The sequence below is a fragment of the Petaurus breviceps genome, unplaced genomic scaffold, assembly GCF_028583685.1.
Source record: "Petaurus breviceps papuanus isolate PSGF00001 unplaced genomic scaffold, PetGlider_PUasm1.0 90842, whole genome shotgun sequence".
Lineage (NCBI taxonomy): Eukaryota > Metazoa > Chordata > Mammalia > Diprotodontia > Petauridae > Petaurus > Petaurus breviceps.
The window spans coordinates 20,266,209-20,280,075 of NW_027187358.1; the positions used below are offsets into that span (position 1 = coordinate 20,266,209).

Sequence of the window (13,867 nt, forward strand, 5' to 3'; positions counted from 1 at the left end):
TATATATATATATATATATATATATATATATATATATATATATATATGAAATAATAAGCAGCTGGTAGTACAGTAGATAGGGTACTAGGCCTGGAGTCAGGAAGACTCATCTTCCTGTTCAAATGTGACCTCTGACACTTACTAGTTGTGTGACCCTAGGTAAGTTAAGCTCTATTTGCCTTAATCCACTGGATAAGGAAATGGCAAACCACTCCAGTATCTTGACTAATAAAATCCTCTGGACCACATTGACTGTTGTGGTTCAAGATTGGATGAACAACTACAAGAAAAGCTCTCCTAACTTGTTTCCTCATCTTTAAAGTTGGAAATCATAAGTTGATGTTAGGATCAAATGAGATAATGTATATTGACTGTTGTTGTCCCTAATTCTCTTGTACTTTCAGAGGATCATCAGGATTTGCATATCAATATTATTGTACTACTATGGTATTAGAGGATGTAGAATCTCCTTTGTTTGGTATCGATGTTGGTTTAGGGCAAGATTATTATGAGTACCCCAATTAGTACTTAGTACTCTAATTTGTTTCTCAGTTGACATTTTAAACTTTTTCTCCTTTGATAGTACCCGTCCTGATTGAGTTACTTGCTTTGTTCTCTGATTTCCTTCTTTACTCTCTAATTTGTTCAAAGCCAGTAAACTTCTCAACAGAGAAGCTATTGGAAACTTGATATATGACTATCATCCCTACTTTGGGGAAGGTTGTAAAGAAGGCAGCTTTGCTTGGGTTGGTTTTTTACATAGGATCCTGTAATATATAACCTTTTTAGAGAATGGAATGTGGGAGATAACTCCCCTCAAATGAGAAATTTACAGTATGGTTTCCCAATTTGGTTTAAAGTAAAAATTCAGAACATCTTTTGAAATTTATTTAAATTTATTTAAATGTAAAAATGTATTTCATAGTCTATTAAGAATTATTTGAGGATTATGCTCATTTCTACTACTCTCCAGAGCAGCAATGAAGACAGTGGTAAGCCTGGAGTCAGGAAAATGAGTCTTCCTGAGTTCAAATCTAACCTCAGATACTTACTAGTTGTGTGACCCTGGGCAAGTCATTTAACCCTATTTGCCTCAGTTTCCTCGTCTGTGAAATGATCTGGAGAAGGAAATAGCAAACCACTCCAGTGTCTTTGACAAGAAAACCCCAAATGGGGTCATGGAGAGTAGGATATGACTGAAATGACTGAACAATGATAATACTACTCTCCAGTACATGATCACACAGTTAGTCAATATCTGAGGTGTTATTTGAACCCAGGCCTCCCAACTTCGAGTCCAGAACTCTATTTACTAGGCTAAGCTGTATATTTGCTTCTGATCTCTTCACATTCACTAAAACTAGAACAATTCTATTTAATTAAACATTTATTAATTACTTACAGTAGGTGCTGTGGGAAGATAGCAAATTCAAAGGAAGAATTCAATTCTACTAAAGAAAGATTAGTTTAGATATTAGGGTGAATTTACTGTCTATGAAGACAGACAATTGATTAACTTGTGGATTCCTAGATTTAGATGAAGGAGCTTTAGAAGCTGTCTAGTGCAACCCCTTTATTTTACTGATGGGGAAACCGAAGTTCACTGATTTACCCACATAGCTAGTAAATATTAGAGCCCAGTATTTCTTAGGGGTACATTCCCTCCTACTTGGATTGAAGCACAAATAAAAGTCCCACTTATGCCTAAATTATTTAAGAAAATTTTTAAAACATGTTCAATGACAACACTTAATTTATTTGACTGTGGCCTTTATTGTGTTTTGAGAGGGAATTGAAAAAGTGATTCCCTTTGATTTTTACTTCCTGTTTTTAATTTTCAGTTTCTCTTTCCTAGAAAATGCTGGTAATGTCTTTGCATCAGTACTGGAACTCTGTCCACAGTCAATCTGAAGAGCAATGGGGAAAGATGATTAGGAGATGAGAGTGTGCTGAAACCCGAGTATCTATTTGCATTTTTAACCTTGCCTCTCAAAGCAGGACAAGCTGCATCATTTCTATAAGTAAACTAGGTTAAATAATACCTTAGACTAAAGAATGACAAGTCAAGTTGAGGGTTGTGTATATTGCAGAATATGGAGATGATTCTCCATTTTCAGAAACAATAACTATAATTTTAAAGGTTCAAACTGCAAAATAAAAAAGGCACAGTGTCACTTTAGGCACAGGGCTAAGAGATTACTATTATAAGCACCGATAGTATGTGGGTGAACTAGCAAAGGCAAAAAAAAAAATTAAAGTTTAAAGAGATACATTTAGGAATGAGTATTATTTAGTTAAATAGATAGATTTCCAAAAATAGCGAATTATCTATTTTTTTAAAAGCTCAATAATAACTGTTTTCTAATGCCATTATGGAAAAACTTGTTTTTTTACTAAGTGGAATAGCTCTGTTTCTATTGCTTCTCTCCTTTTATTCACTTCCCTCCATCTTCTATTTTCACTACCATTTCTTCTACCAGCTTATCCCCATTACTTGAACACAGTTTTATTTTTGATAAGACTGAATTTTGGATTGCTGAATGATTTGGTGCAGTATAATAGGATTGATTTGCATGGTCTGTATCATAATTGGCTTAATTAGTAACAACATTCCATCTGAAAACATCTCGGTTGCGTTTTTCCAACAGGAATAAGAACTTTCATGGATCATTCTGGACTCTTTAGTTTCAGAATTAAGGCTACAGGCTATCTGTAAGACGTCAGGAGAGCAGAGGCATTGTAATCTGAGAAGGTTAAGACAGGAAGGACAGGATTGGCAGAAGACCTATACAGCCTTGCCTGCCAATAGAGTTAGTTAGTTACATGGCCTGCTTTTTAAGCAGACTTTTTCCCCATTATCCTTTTTTTCTTTGGCACCTGAAACCCCACAGCAGTTGGTGCAATGTATTAGGTGTCATGTCTACAGAGGGGCCCCATTTAATGCATTTTGGCTTCAAATGAGGTAATATAGGGAGCCTGGAACCACTGAACATTTTATCCAGTTTTCCTTCTGCAGACTTAAGGAATGCTAATTGAGGAATGGAAGTAAAACTGTTGAATATAAAATTGGAAGAAAAGTGATTTATTCTTTCTGATATAGAAAAATAGCCACATCGTGAGTTTACTTATTTTGGCCTGCCTCCAGTGTGAAGTAGGAAGCAGTGTGTGCCAGACACATCTTTCTTGTGAAATCAGTCAGTAACAAGCATTTATTAAATGCTTACTATATACCAGATATTGCACTCCATGTGGAAGATACAAAGAAAGGCAAAAACACAGACCCTGTCTCAAGGAGCTCACATTTCTAATGAGAGAAACAACATGGAAATGACTAAGCATGTAAGTACATAGCGATCTATGTTAAAAATGCAAGGTTGTCTCAGAGGGCAATGGGATAAGGAGAAGGGGGGTTCATAAAGGTCTTCTGTGGAAGTTGGGACTTGATCTGAGTCTTGAAGGAAGCCAGGGAAGATGGGAGGCATAACAGAAGAGGGAGGAGAGCATTTCAGGCATGGAGGATAGCCAGGGAAAAGATAGAGTTAGGAAATGGGAATGTACCGTGCATGTATCAGCAACCAGGCCAATGTTACTGGAAGGTCTTAGAATATATGGAGGGATGAAAAGTGTAAAAAGACTGGAAGAGACTGGGAAAGAGCCAGACTGTGAAGTGCTAGATAAGCCAAACATGTGGTTTTATATTTGATCCTGGCAGTACTAGGGTGGCATTGGAGTTTATTAAGTAGGAGGTGATATTGTTAGACCTTAACTTCAGTTAAATCACTTTGCCAGCTGAGTGAAGAATGGATTGTCATGAAAAGAGACTTGAGGCAGGGAGACCAAACGGGAGGGCTATCGCAATATTTATGAAATAAGATCCAAATTGCTCAGCTGAAAAGTTTTGACAGTTACAGACAAAAAAGACAATTATAAATTGTCAGGCATGCATTACATAATAAGATATTGTAGGATCGTTGCATAAAAATACAAATCAACAGGAAAAACTATTATGCTTAATGGCAGTTTTTAAAAATTTTGCAACCATAGTCATGGGTTCTTATTTGGGTATCTACCTCTTGCAGAAATGGGTCCTCTTGCAATGACCAAATACTCCTGTTAATGCATGTCCCATATATGAATAATTCACAGTCCTTTCCTTCTCCTAATCTTTGTCTCTGTTTAACTATTCACTGGAATCTCTGCTGAGAACAGAACCCGGTCCTTGGGAGGAAAATGAAACAGTCTTAATGAACTAGGGGACAAGGAGGGAGCAGAAGTTATAGATGATGAGATCCCTAGTATTATATATTAGGAAAATATAATCATGTGATACAATGTAAGAACCAGATTAAGGAGGGGAATGGAGAGAGAAGGTTTGGATAAAGATCAGTGCAGACAGAAACAAATGTGATATTGTCATTAACACATACTATGGGCCACCTGGACAGAAAGAGGAAGCATATAAGGAGTCTGGAAAACAGATCACAAACCTGTAACAGAGGCATGTTATAGTAGTGATGAAGCACTTCAGTGACACATATTCTAGAGCTCTCCTTTAGCCAAAAGCGGAACAACAAATGATTTCTTGACTCCATGATCTCATCTTTCAAAAAATGGAAGACCCAATGAGGACAATTTCTATTATAGACCTAATTCTTACCAACGAGAAAGAAATGATTCCTGGGATGGAAATAACAGGAATTTTGGAAAGAAGAGGTAGCAGTGATTATTCTATTTTAGAATTTGTGACAGAGAAGGAAAGGAAAGTTGAGCATATAGTCTGATATGCACCTTAGATTTTTGGAGGACAGATTTCAGAGGGTTCAGAGCAGGTAGAAAGGATCCCATGAACTAAAATTCTATACATAAGAGGGAGGTGGGACAGAACAGATGGGAAGCTCTAAGAATAATATTCTTAAGATACAGAACAATTCAACAATAAGGGGGAAAAGAGCTATCCAGAGTTTGAGATGCTCAGGGAACTCATCAGCCAACTTAGATTTTTAAAAGATGTGTGTAGAATATGGAAGCAAGGTTTGTTAAGAGTAAAGCATAGCATAATCCTGTAAGAATATCGTCAGAAAGGACCAAGGTTGGCCTTGGAAATTAAGGACAACAAAAGAGTATGTGGAGTTAGCCATGTCAGGGAAAGAGAGAGAGGATTAAAGGGGGGGGGAGAGAATCATTGCTTGGGGGTGGGTAGGATGATGGTGACAGACAATATTGAAATCCATTTTCTCTACCAAGGAGTGTTCTTTGAAGTCGAAGGAAGAGAACAAAGATAACTAACATTATACACAAGATAAATAGGGAGATGGAAAGTGGGTAGATGCCCTTGAAGAATTTTAAGTTAGCAAGATTTGATGAACTAAATTCTCTGGTACTTAAAGCATTGTTCAATGTAATTTGCAAGTTACTTTTAATGAGCTTAGAAAATCATGAAGAATGAGAGACCTGCCACAGGATTGGACAAAGGTAATCGTCTTGATTTTCTGAATAGGGCTAAGAATGGGGTTTACAAACTCTAAGCCCTTACTTACATTTGATTTTGATTGCTGGCAAAATCCTGTAATACATTTTTTAAAAATTTAATTCCTTTCATTTTAGGTATCATAGTAATTTCCTAATAAACTTCCTGGTAACAAAGAAAAATGATGAAACAAAACTGACAATTGAAATTACTCTGACAAGAGGTGCAGTCTTCTGTTCCTGTTATATGCCTTTCTCCCAGGCTCTTCTCCTGACAGGAGGAAAGTATGTTTCATCATCTTTTCTGTAGAATTCTGGAGTGTTGTTTTCATTTACATCAGGGTGGACATGTATCTTATTCTCCTGATTCTACTTACTTCATTCTAAATCAGTTCATATATGTTCCTTTGAAATTCTCTTTGTTCGGGGGGTGGCTAGGTGGTGCAGTGAATAAAGCACTGGCCCTGGAGTCATGAGGACCTGAGTTCAAATGTGGCCTCAGACACTTAACACTTACTACCATGTTTCCCCGATAATAAGACACTGTCTTGTTATATTTTTTTTTGGACAGAAAAACACCAGAGGGCTTATTTTCAGGGGAGGGCTTATTTTAATGAACATTGACATCAATTTTAATAAGCAGGTAAATGTGAACAAAAAAATGTACCTTTATTCAATAAGCAAATCACTGGGGAAGAACAGGATGATGCGCTCACTGCTGCAGCTCTAATTGGATGCAGCTCGGAGCGCGGCGTGCGTTTCACGGGGGGAGGGGGGGGACGGTGCATACAGAGGGTACCGTAATGTAGCGTATAGCGCAGGGGATCACCTTCACTACAGTAGCAATCTCAATAGGGCTTATTTTCGGGGGAGGGCTTATTTTAGAGGAATCTCACACAGTAAGGGGAGGGCTTATTTTCGGGATAGGTCTTATTATCAGGGAAACAAGGGTAGTTGTGTGACCTTAGGCAAGGCACTTAACCCCAATTGCCCTGCCTTCCCCCCTCCAAAAAAGCAAAAAAAAAAAATTCTCTTTGTTGGTGTTTCTAATAGCACAATAGTATTCCATTATATTAATATACTATAGAACAACCATTTTCTAATACATATGTGCCTTTTGTTTTAAAATATAGTGTTAAAGGACTGATTATTGAATATCTAGAAGGGAAGAAAGGAACAAAAATTTATTAAGCACCTACTTTGTGCCAGGCACAGTGCTAAGTGCTTTACAAATATTATCTCATTTAATCTTCATGGTAACCTTGGGAGGTAGGTGCTATTATTATCCCCATTTTATAGTTAAGGAAACTGAGGCAGACAGAAGTGATCATAATGGCTCTATCAAGGCCAGACTAATCCTTTTTTTTTTAAGTTTCTAGATGGTTGGTCAGAGGAATATTGTAGATATAGTTGACCTAGATTTTAACAAAATATTTGACATACCTACAAGAATAGCATGAAAGACTAATTGCGGAAGCACACCAAGCAACCCCTGCATCCCGAGGATGGATCCCTAGTCTAAAACCTTTGGTCCTACCTGAATGACAACCCTTATCATTTATTCTTTTAACTTTGTTCTGAATCAAAGTCCTACATTGAAATATTTTTACATCATTTTTATTGAAGGACTAGCCAATTTCTAACCTACCTCCTGCGTTACTTGCTTCTGGGCAGTACAAGAAGGACTCCTCCCTGAAATGATTAGGGCAGTGATCAGGCTAAGAGAAAGAAGAAGTCTTTAATTATTTCGGTTAGTATAAGTATCTCTAGAGTTTACATTTGACTAGATAGAAAGGAGACTTTTTAGAAAAAGAGTGGTTGAAAAGACTGAGTGAGTGATGAACTTCATTTTTCTTCTTCTGTTTTTGTTCTTTGTTACAAGAAGTGAATGATTTGGTAGAAGAAAGAAGAATATAATCAGATATGAAGGTGATATAAAAACAAAGCTATCAATAAAAAAAAAATTAAAGAAAACGTATTGAATAGTTTAGCAAAATCATTCTCTAGGGTGCTATAACATTCTAAGTTACTATTGTTCTGAGACTGCTTTGAATACTTGTTTAATCTTGACACTGGAATTTTTTCTTTTGTTTTCTTGTGAATCTCACTCCTTCTCTCCCTCCCTCTCTCCCTCCCTCCCTCCCTCCCCCCCCCTCTCTCTCTCTGCCTGTCTGTCTCTCTCCCTCTCCCCCTATACTTCTCCCTCTCCTTTTCTCCCTCCCTCCTTCTCTCCTTCTGCCCTGTCCTTCCTCCCCCTCTCCTTCCTTCCCTCCTTCTACCTCCCCATATGCTTAGATTAGAATAATTTAATAAAATTATTCCTGGCAAGCCTGGGCCTAAAATGTAGAATACAAAAATTTCTTCCATACTCAGTTGGAAAGATGGGGAGAAAGAGTAAAATTAAATGGTTTCAGAATGTCTTGAATGACCAAACCCATAAAGTCATTAATGCCTGTAAATCAACTTATAAGGAAGTCTCAATTGAAGTGCTGAAGTCCTATCCTATGTTGCTGGTTGTATTCTGTTTAACATTTTTATCAGTGACTTGGATAAAAGCATAGACAACAGGCAGATGTCACAAAGCTGGGAGGCATAGCTAACAACCTGGATGACAGCCAGGATCCAGAAAAGGTCTTAACAGGTTAGAAAACTAGGCCAAATTTAATAGAGATGAATATAAAATCTTAACACTTCAAAAAATTGACTTTACCAGTCCAGGATGGTGGAATAGCGGCAAGACAACATTTCATTTTAAAAAGAGAAGGGAAGAGAAGGTGCCTTTCACAATTGTAGCTCTTAACCAAACAAGGAATAGAAGTAATCATACAAGATAAAACATAATTTTGGTTACATGAAAGATTGTTTCATAAGTAGAATTAATATAACTAAGGTAAGAAAGGAAGTGATCAATTAGGTAAAAATATTTTTTATCAGATGTCTTTAATAAGGGTCTGATATCCAATATATGTTGGAGAACTAATACAAATATAAGACTAAGATTTTAACTTAAAGAGCCATTCACCAGTTGGGTATATGGACAAAGAACATTTATGAGCAGACACTTTTCTTTTTTTTTTTTTTTTTAAGCAATTGGGGTTAAGTAACTTGCTCAAGGTTACACGGCCAGTTATTATTTCTGGGTGTGGTGCTGAGTATCTGAGCCCGGATTTGATCCAGGTCATCCCGACACTGGAGCCGGTGCTCTTACTCGCTGAGCCACCTGGCCGCCCCGAGCAGACACTTTTCAAAAGAATTGCAAAGTATAAACAACCATGTCAACTCTAAGTGTTAAAAGTTTATAGTTCTCAAAAACCCAAAGCTCTCTTTGGTTCCCTCGTCTGTAAGATGAAGAAGTTAGACCACATGGCCTCTCTCTAAGGTTCCTTCCAGCTTTAAATAATGATCTTATGTATATATGAAAGGATACTTAAAATCAATAATAATGCAAAAAAATGCAAGTCAGAATAGGAAGTTTCACCTCACATGTAGCAAAATGGCAAATAATTGCCAGCAAAAGGGTAGAATAGTCATTATGGGACAGACTGTTGAGGAAGACAAGTTCCTTAATATATTGTTAATACATTTTTTTGGCAATTGGGGTTAAGTGACTTGCCCAAAGTCACACGGCTAGTAAGTGTGTCAAATGTCTGAGGCCGGATTTGAACTCAGGTCCTCCTGACTCCAGGGCCGGTGCTCTATTCACTGCACTACCTAGTCACCCTGATACATTTTCAAGGAAAAGGATAAACTAGGAAGCATAGTCATCTGATTAATGAGAATAATGAATTCTCCTAGAAGTGATTGTATTATTTGAATTTGCTTGGCATATTTCCATTCGGCTAGAACCAATTACCTTATCTTACATAATTCTAATTTCAAATAGTGAAAATTTTAATAAAGGTAACCACTTCTGTGGATTTGTTAATTGAACTAATCAAAGCTGAAATGTAACCATCAAAAGGAGAGAAAACCAGTGTGGTAACAATGATAGTATATGGATATTTGTTTAATGAACTAGTGATATTTAGCCCAGAGAAGAGAAGATTGAAGTTAGGAGGGGACTCTTCTACTACTAGTATTACTAGTATTACTATTACTAATACTTTGGCCTAGAGAAGATAGGAGGGAGAAGGGGACTATTACTGCTCCTCCTTCTACTACTACCACCACCACCACTACTACTACGAGCTAATATTTCTTTTATTTTTTTAAAGCAATCGGGGTTAAGTAACTTGCTCAAGGTTACAAGGCCAGTTATTTCTGGGTGTGGTGCTAAGTATTTGAGCCCGGATTCGATCCCCAGGTCATCCTGACGCTGGAGCCTGTGCTCTTACTCGCTGTGCTACCTGGCCACCCTGCTAGCTAATATTTCTGTAGTGCTTTAAGGTTTGCCAAGTATTTTACAAATTTTATTGTATCTGAGCCTGCTAACAACCTTGAAAAATGGGTGCTGTTGTTATCCTGATTTTCTGAGTACAGAAATTGAGGCTAAGGAAAGGTTAAATGAATTTGTCATGAAGAAATGATAGATGTCTCATTGTTTGAAGGGCTATCTAGCAAAGAAGGGATTAGCTCCACTCTTCTAGGCCCTTTATGGGTGGAGCTAGGAACAATGGGCGAAAGTGAAAAAGACAAATTTAAGCTTGTTATAAAGAATAACTTCCTAAAAATTAGGGCTATCCAAAAATGTAATTGGCTGCCTTAGAAGATGATATTTGTAAAGCACTTAGCATAGGGCATGGCATTTAGCAGTCACTTAATAAATGTCTTTCCTTCCCACCTAGTAGTTAGACCTCACTGTAGGGCATCAAGCAGAGAATTGTGGCATCATAGATCTCGAGCTGGCAGTGACCTCTAAAGTCATCCAGTTTAACCATCTTTGTTTATGTGAAAAGACATTAAAACCCATCGAAGTTGTGATTTCCCCAGTGTCATACAGCTAACAGCTGTTAACAGGTGTGATTTGACTCCTGACTATAACCAGGGCTTACTCCACGTCACCTGGATGACCACTTGCCAGGAATATATTGAAAGGAAATTTTTGTCGTTCAGATATGGAATATTTGACCTCTGAGGTCCCTTCCAGCTCTGAAGTCTGAAGTGATTCATCTGGTTTAGAGTTTAAGTGTACCATTGCAGAGCCTCATTTCCTGGTTTTGTTAGGCCTTGTTGCATTTCTATTCATGATAATGAATCTAAATAAATTCGTCATTGAGAGAATGCTGTTTACTTCCTCTCCCAGAGGACTAATAAGTCATCTGGACCCAGCCCTCTTGACTTTCTATTAAGAATTGGACCCAACCCTCTTCAACTGTTTATATCTTGCTATTCTTTGCTGCTTATCTCTTAACCCTGTTTTTAGCAGATAGCTTAGTTCTTTTCTTTTAAAATTTGTATCTTATCCTTACTATCTTTTATAATAATTAAAGCATCTGTAGTTTCAACACTGTGGGCACTTCCACCAACTCACAAACCTTGCACATCTTAGGGATAGTGTTCACAGAAAGTCCCAGAGCGGGCCCTGTGGTGTAGTGGAGAATTGGTCTTGTAACTAGGAATATTCAAGTTCAAGACTTGCCCTTGTCACATACGAACTATGTGCCCCAGGACAAGTCACAACCTCTTAGGGATGTGGGTTACTAGCTCTAAGACTATAAGTGGCAGAGAAGATGCCAACTTGTATCAGTAAGAAGAATTTCATTATCCAAAACAATTAACGGAATGGGATTAAATTATAGTGACCAAACTTGACATTGTAGAAGAAGAAAGAAAGGAAAAGCCTCCTTTGTTCCAGGCACTGTGCTATGCACTTTACAAATATTATTCCATTTGATCCTCACAGAAACTTGAGGACATAGGTGCTATTATTATCTTCATGTTACGATTGAGGCAACTGAGGTAAATAGGTTAAGTGACTTGCCCGGGGTCACATAGTATGTGAGGCTGGATTTGAACCAAGGTCTTCCTGACTCCAGGCCCAACATCCTATCTACTGCTTATCTAGCTGCCTCTGAAGAGATATGAGAAGGTACCTACTCCACTTGTTTACAAAGGTAGGGTACCATGGAAATGGCATTTTCCATATGTACAACTTTTTGAATGTATTTGTTACTTTTGTTAAATGGTTAATTTCTCTTTCAAAAAATTATTTCTTATTACAGTATATTTCTTATAAGGTGTAGCTTGCTGGAATGGGAAGGAGGAATACATTGGTAGGTGATATCAGAACAATTAGATTAACTCTCTAAATACACACATATGATTTATATAAATATAGAAATTTTTCTTGTGGAATTACTTTAGCTAAAGAAAATTAATCAATTGGTGGTCAGCCTTCTAGGTGAGAAGACTCTCTTAGTTAGATTGGTCTATTGGTCTTCCTTACATTGCTTTTTATGTAGTTTGTGAGAATTCAGAATCCCTTCATGCCACAAGGGGGTATCAGGGTAAGGACTTACTTTTAACAAATTGTATGAATTTTAACTTATTATTTGGAGATTTACCCAGTGCTTTCAAATGTGTATTTTTACCAAGAATCATAATTTTGCTCTGGGCTAAGAAGACTTGAGTTCAAATCACATTGGATGCTTACTAATAATATGACCTTGGGCAATACACAACCTCTCTGGGGCCTCAGTTTCCTCATCTGTAAAAATAAGTGAATTAGACTAGGTGACCTTTGAGACCCTTTAGCTCTAGAGCTATGATTTGATTATTCCTAAAACAGCCTTTCAGTTTGCTTCTCTATGAACAAAGTCTGTTAGCCACAGCTATAACTTCCAATATATTGTTGCCTGAGGCAAGGAACAGGAAATGGAGCAAAAACAATAAAATCAACTCTGTAATTCAGTGTGTGAAAATAACAAGAAGTAGTTCAGGTCCCTGCTAGTTCTACATTTGTGACCCTATGATCCTAGTTTTTGATGGCATTTTTCATTCAGCAAATATTGGGGGCCTAATTTGTCCCATTTTTAGTGTTTATTGCTGAAGAGATATCAATAAGATATAATCTCTGCCCTCAAAGAGCTCAACACAGAGCTTAGAATACCATTTTTGAAGCTTTTTAACTTACCCTGGAAATAGGGAGAGCAAAAAAAAGTGGATAGAAGGGCTATGAACCAAGGAGAGCCAAAACTACACCAAGTCAACTCGCATTTGTCACGTTCCTACTACATGCATTGTGGCATTGTGCCAGGCACTGCAGATACAAAGAAAGGCAAAAATAGTCTCCAACCTCAAAGATCTCACAATCTAATGGAAAAACCACATATATGTGGCCATCTTTAAAAAATTCATCCCTTCCTTTCTTCTAGAAGCTTCTCTTAACTGCTTAGTATGTGCTGAACACTGTTAGATACTAAGTGAGATCCAAGAATAAACTAACACATGGGCTCTGCTCACCAGGGCCTCATCATTTTGTAGGGGAGATAAGTCAGAATACACAGGAGAAATACAGGGAGCTTTGCAAAATCTGTTTTTAAGAAATAGGTTTCCCACCACTGAGGAGAGTAGGTAAATTGAGTTCTGCTTTAGAGACACTACTGATTCACTTTCAGGAGGACAAGAAGGGCCTTTGGGACCTACAGTGTTGAATTTGGGGCCACTACTAGCTAGCCCCTTTGGAGCAAAAAGAGAACTGAACTGGAGATTTTGGAGATCAGAATTCTGGTCTGAACTCACTAGTTATCATTTCTCCTCTGGGCCTCAGGGTTTCTGACCTGTAAAGGTCCAGCTTGAAAACCATATGTTGCCTTAGATAAGATGAACTGTTTGTTTTTGTTTTTACAAATTCAATATTCTACCCCACCCACCCACCCCCAATGAGAAAGTAAGAAAAACAGAGCCCTTTATAAACATACAGAGTCCAGCAAAACAAATTCCCCTATTGACAATTTCCAAAGAGGCCTCAAGATATATTCATCCACCACCTCTCTACAAGATGGACTATTCTAATTGTTCTTCTCATGTCTGAACTTCACAGATCTTTGCATTTAATTTTTCCCCTGTTATGGAGTCAGATTTGCTTATGTATTGCTCTTAGAGTATTTTTTCCTCATTCCATTTCAGAGTTCAATATTGAGTTTTCTTGACCAAAAAAGCTTACAAGCTCTTTGGAATGGTGGACTAACTGGTCACTGTTTCTTTTAGACTTCAATGCTGAGTACTATCGCATTCTAGCAGTTTTATTCTCCATTAACTGTTTCTTTTTTCTCCTTACTTAAAAGAAAACAACCACCACCCCCTCTTTCCTAGTATATTTTTGGCATTGGAATGCCCTCAGCCAGATGGCAGGTTTTGTTGAAGGAAAGGGTGAAAAAATCACAGAGAAGATTTCACACCCTTCCCAGCACTTGTTTTCTAGTTTTAATTTTAATAAAATTGTACTTTTAATAAATTATAC

General features: G+C 37.5%; 1 protein-coding gene across 4 annotated transcripts in view; it reads left to right on the forward strand.

The window, feature by feature from the left end:
- Nucleotides 1-13,867, forward strand: part of SPTBN1 (spectrin beta, non-erythrocytic 1) — a 316,708-nt gene that overhangs the window by 59,889 nt on the left and 242,952 nt on the right. The window lies entirely within an intron of this gene.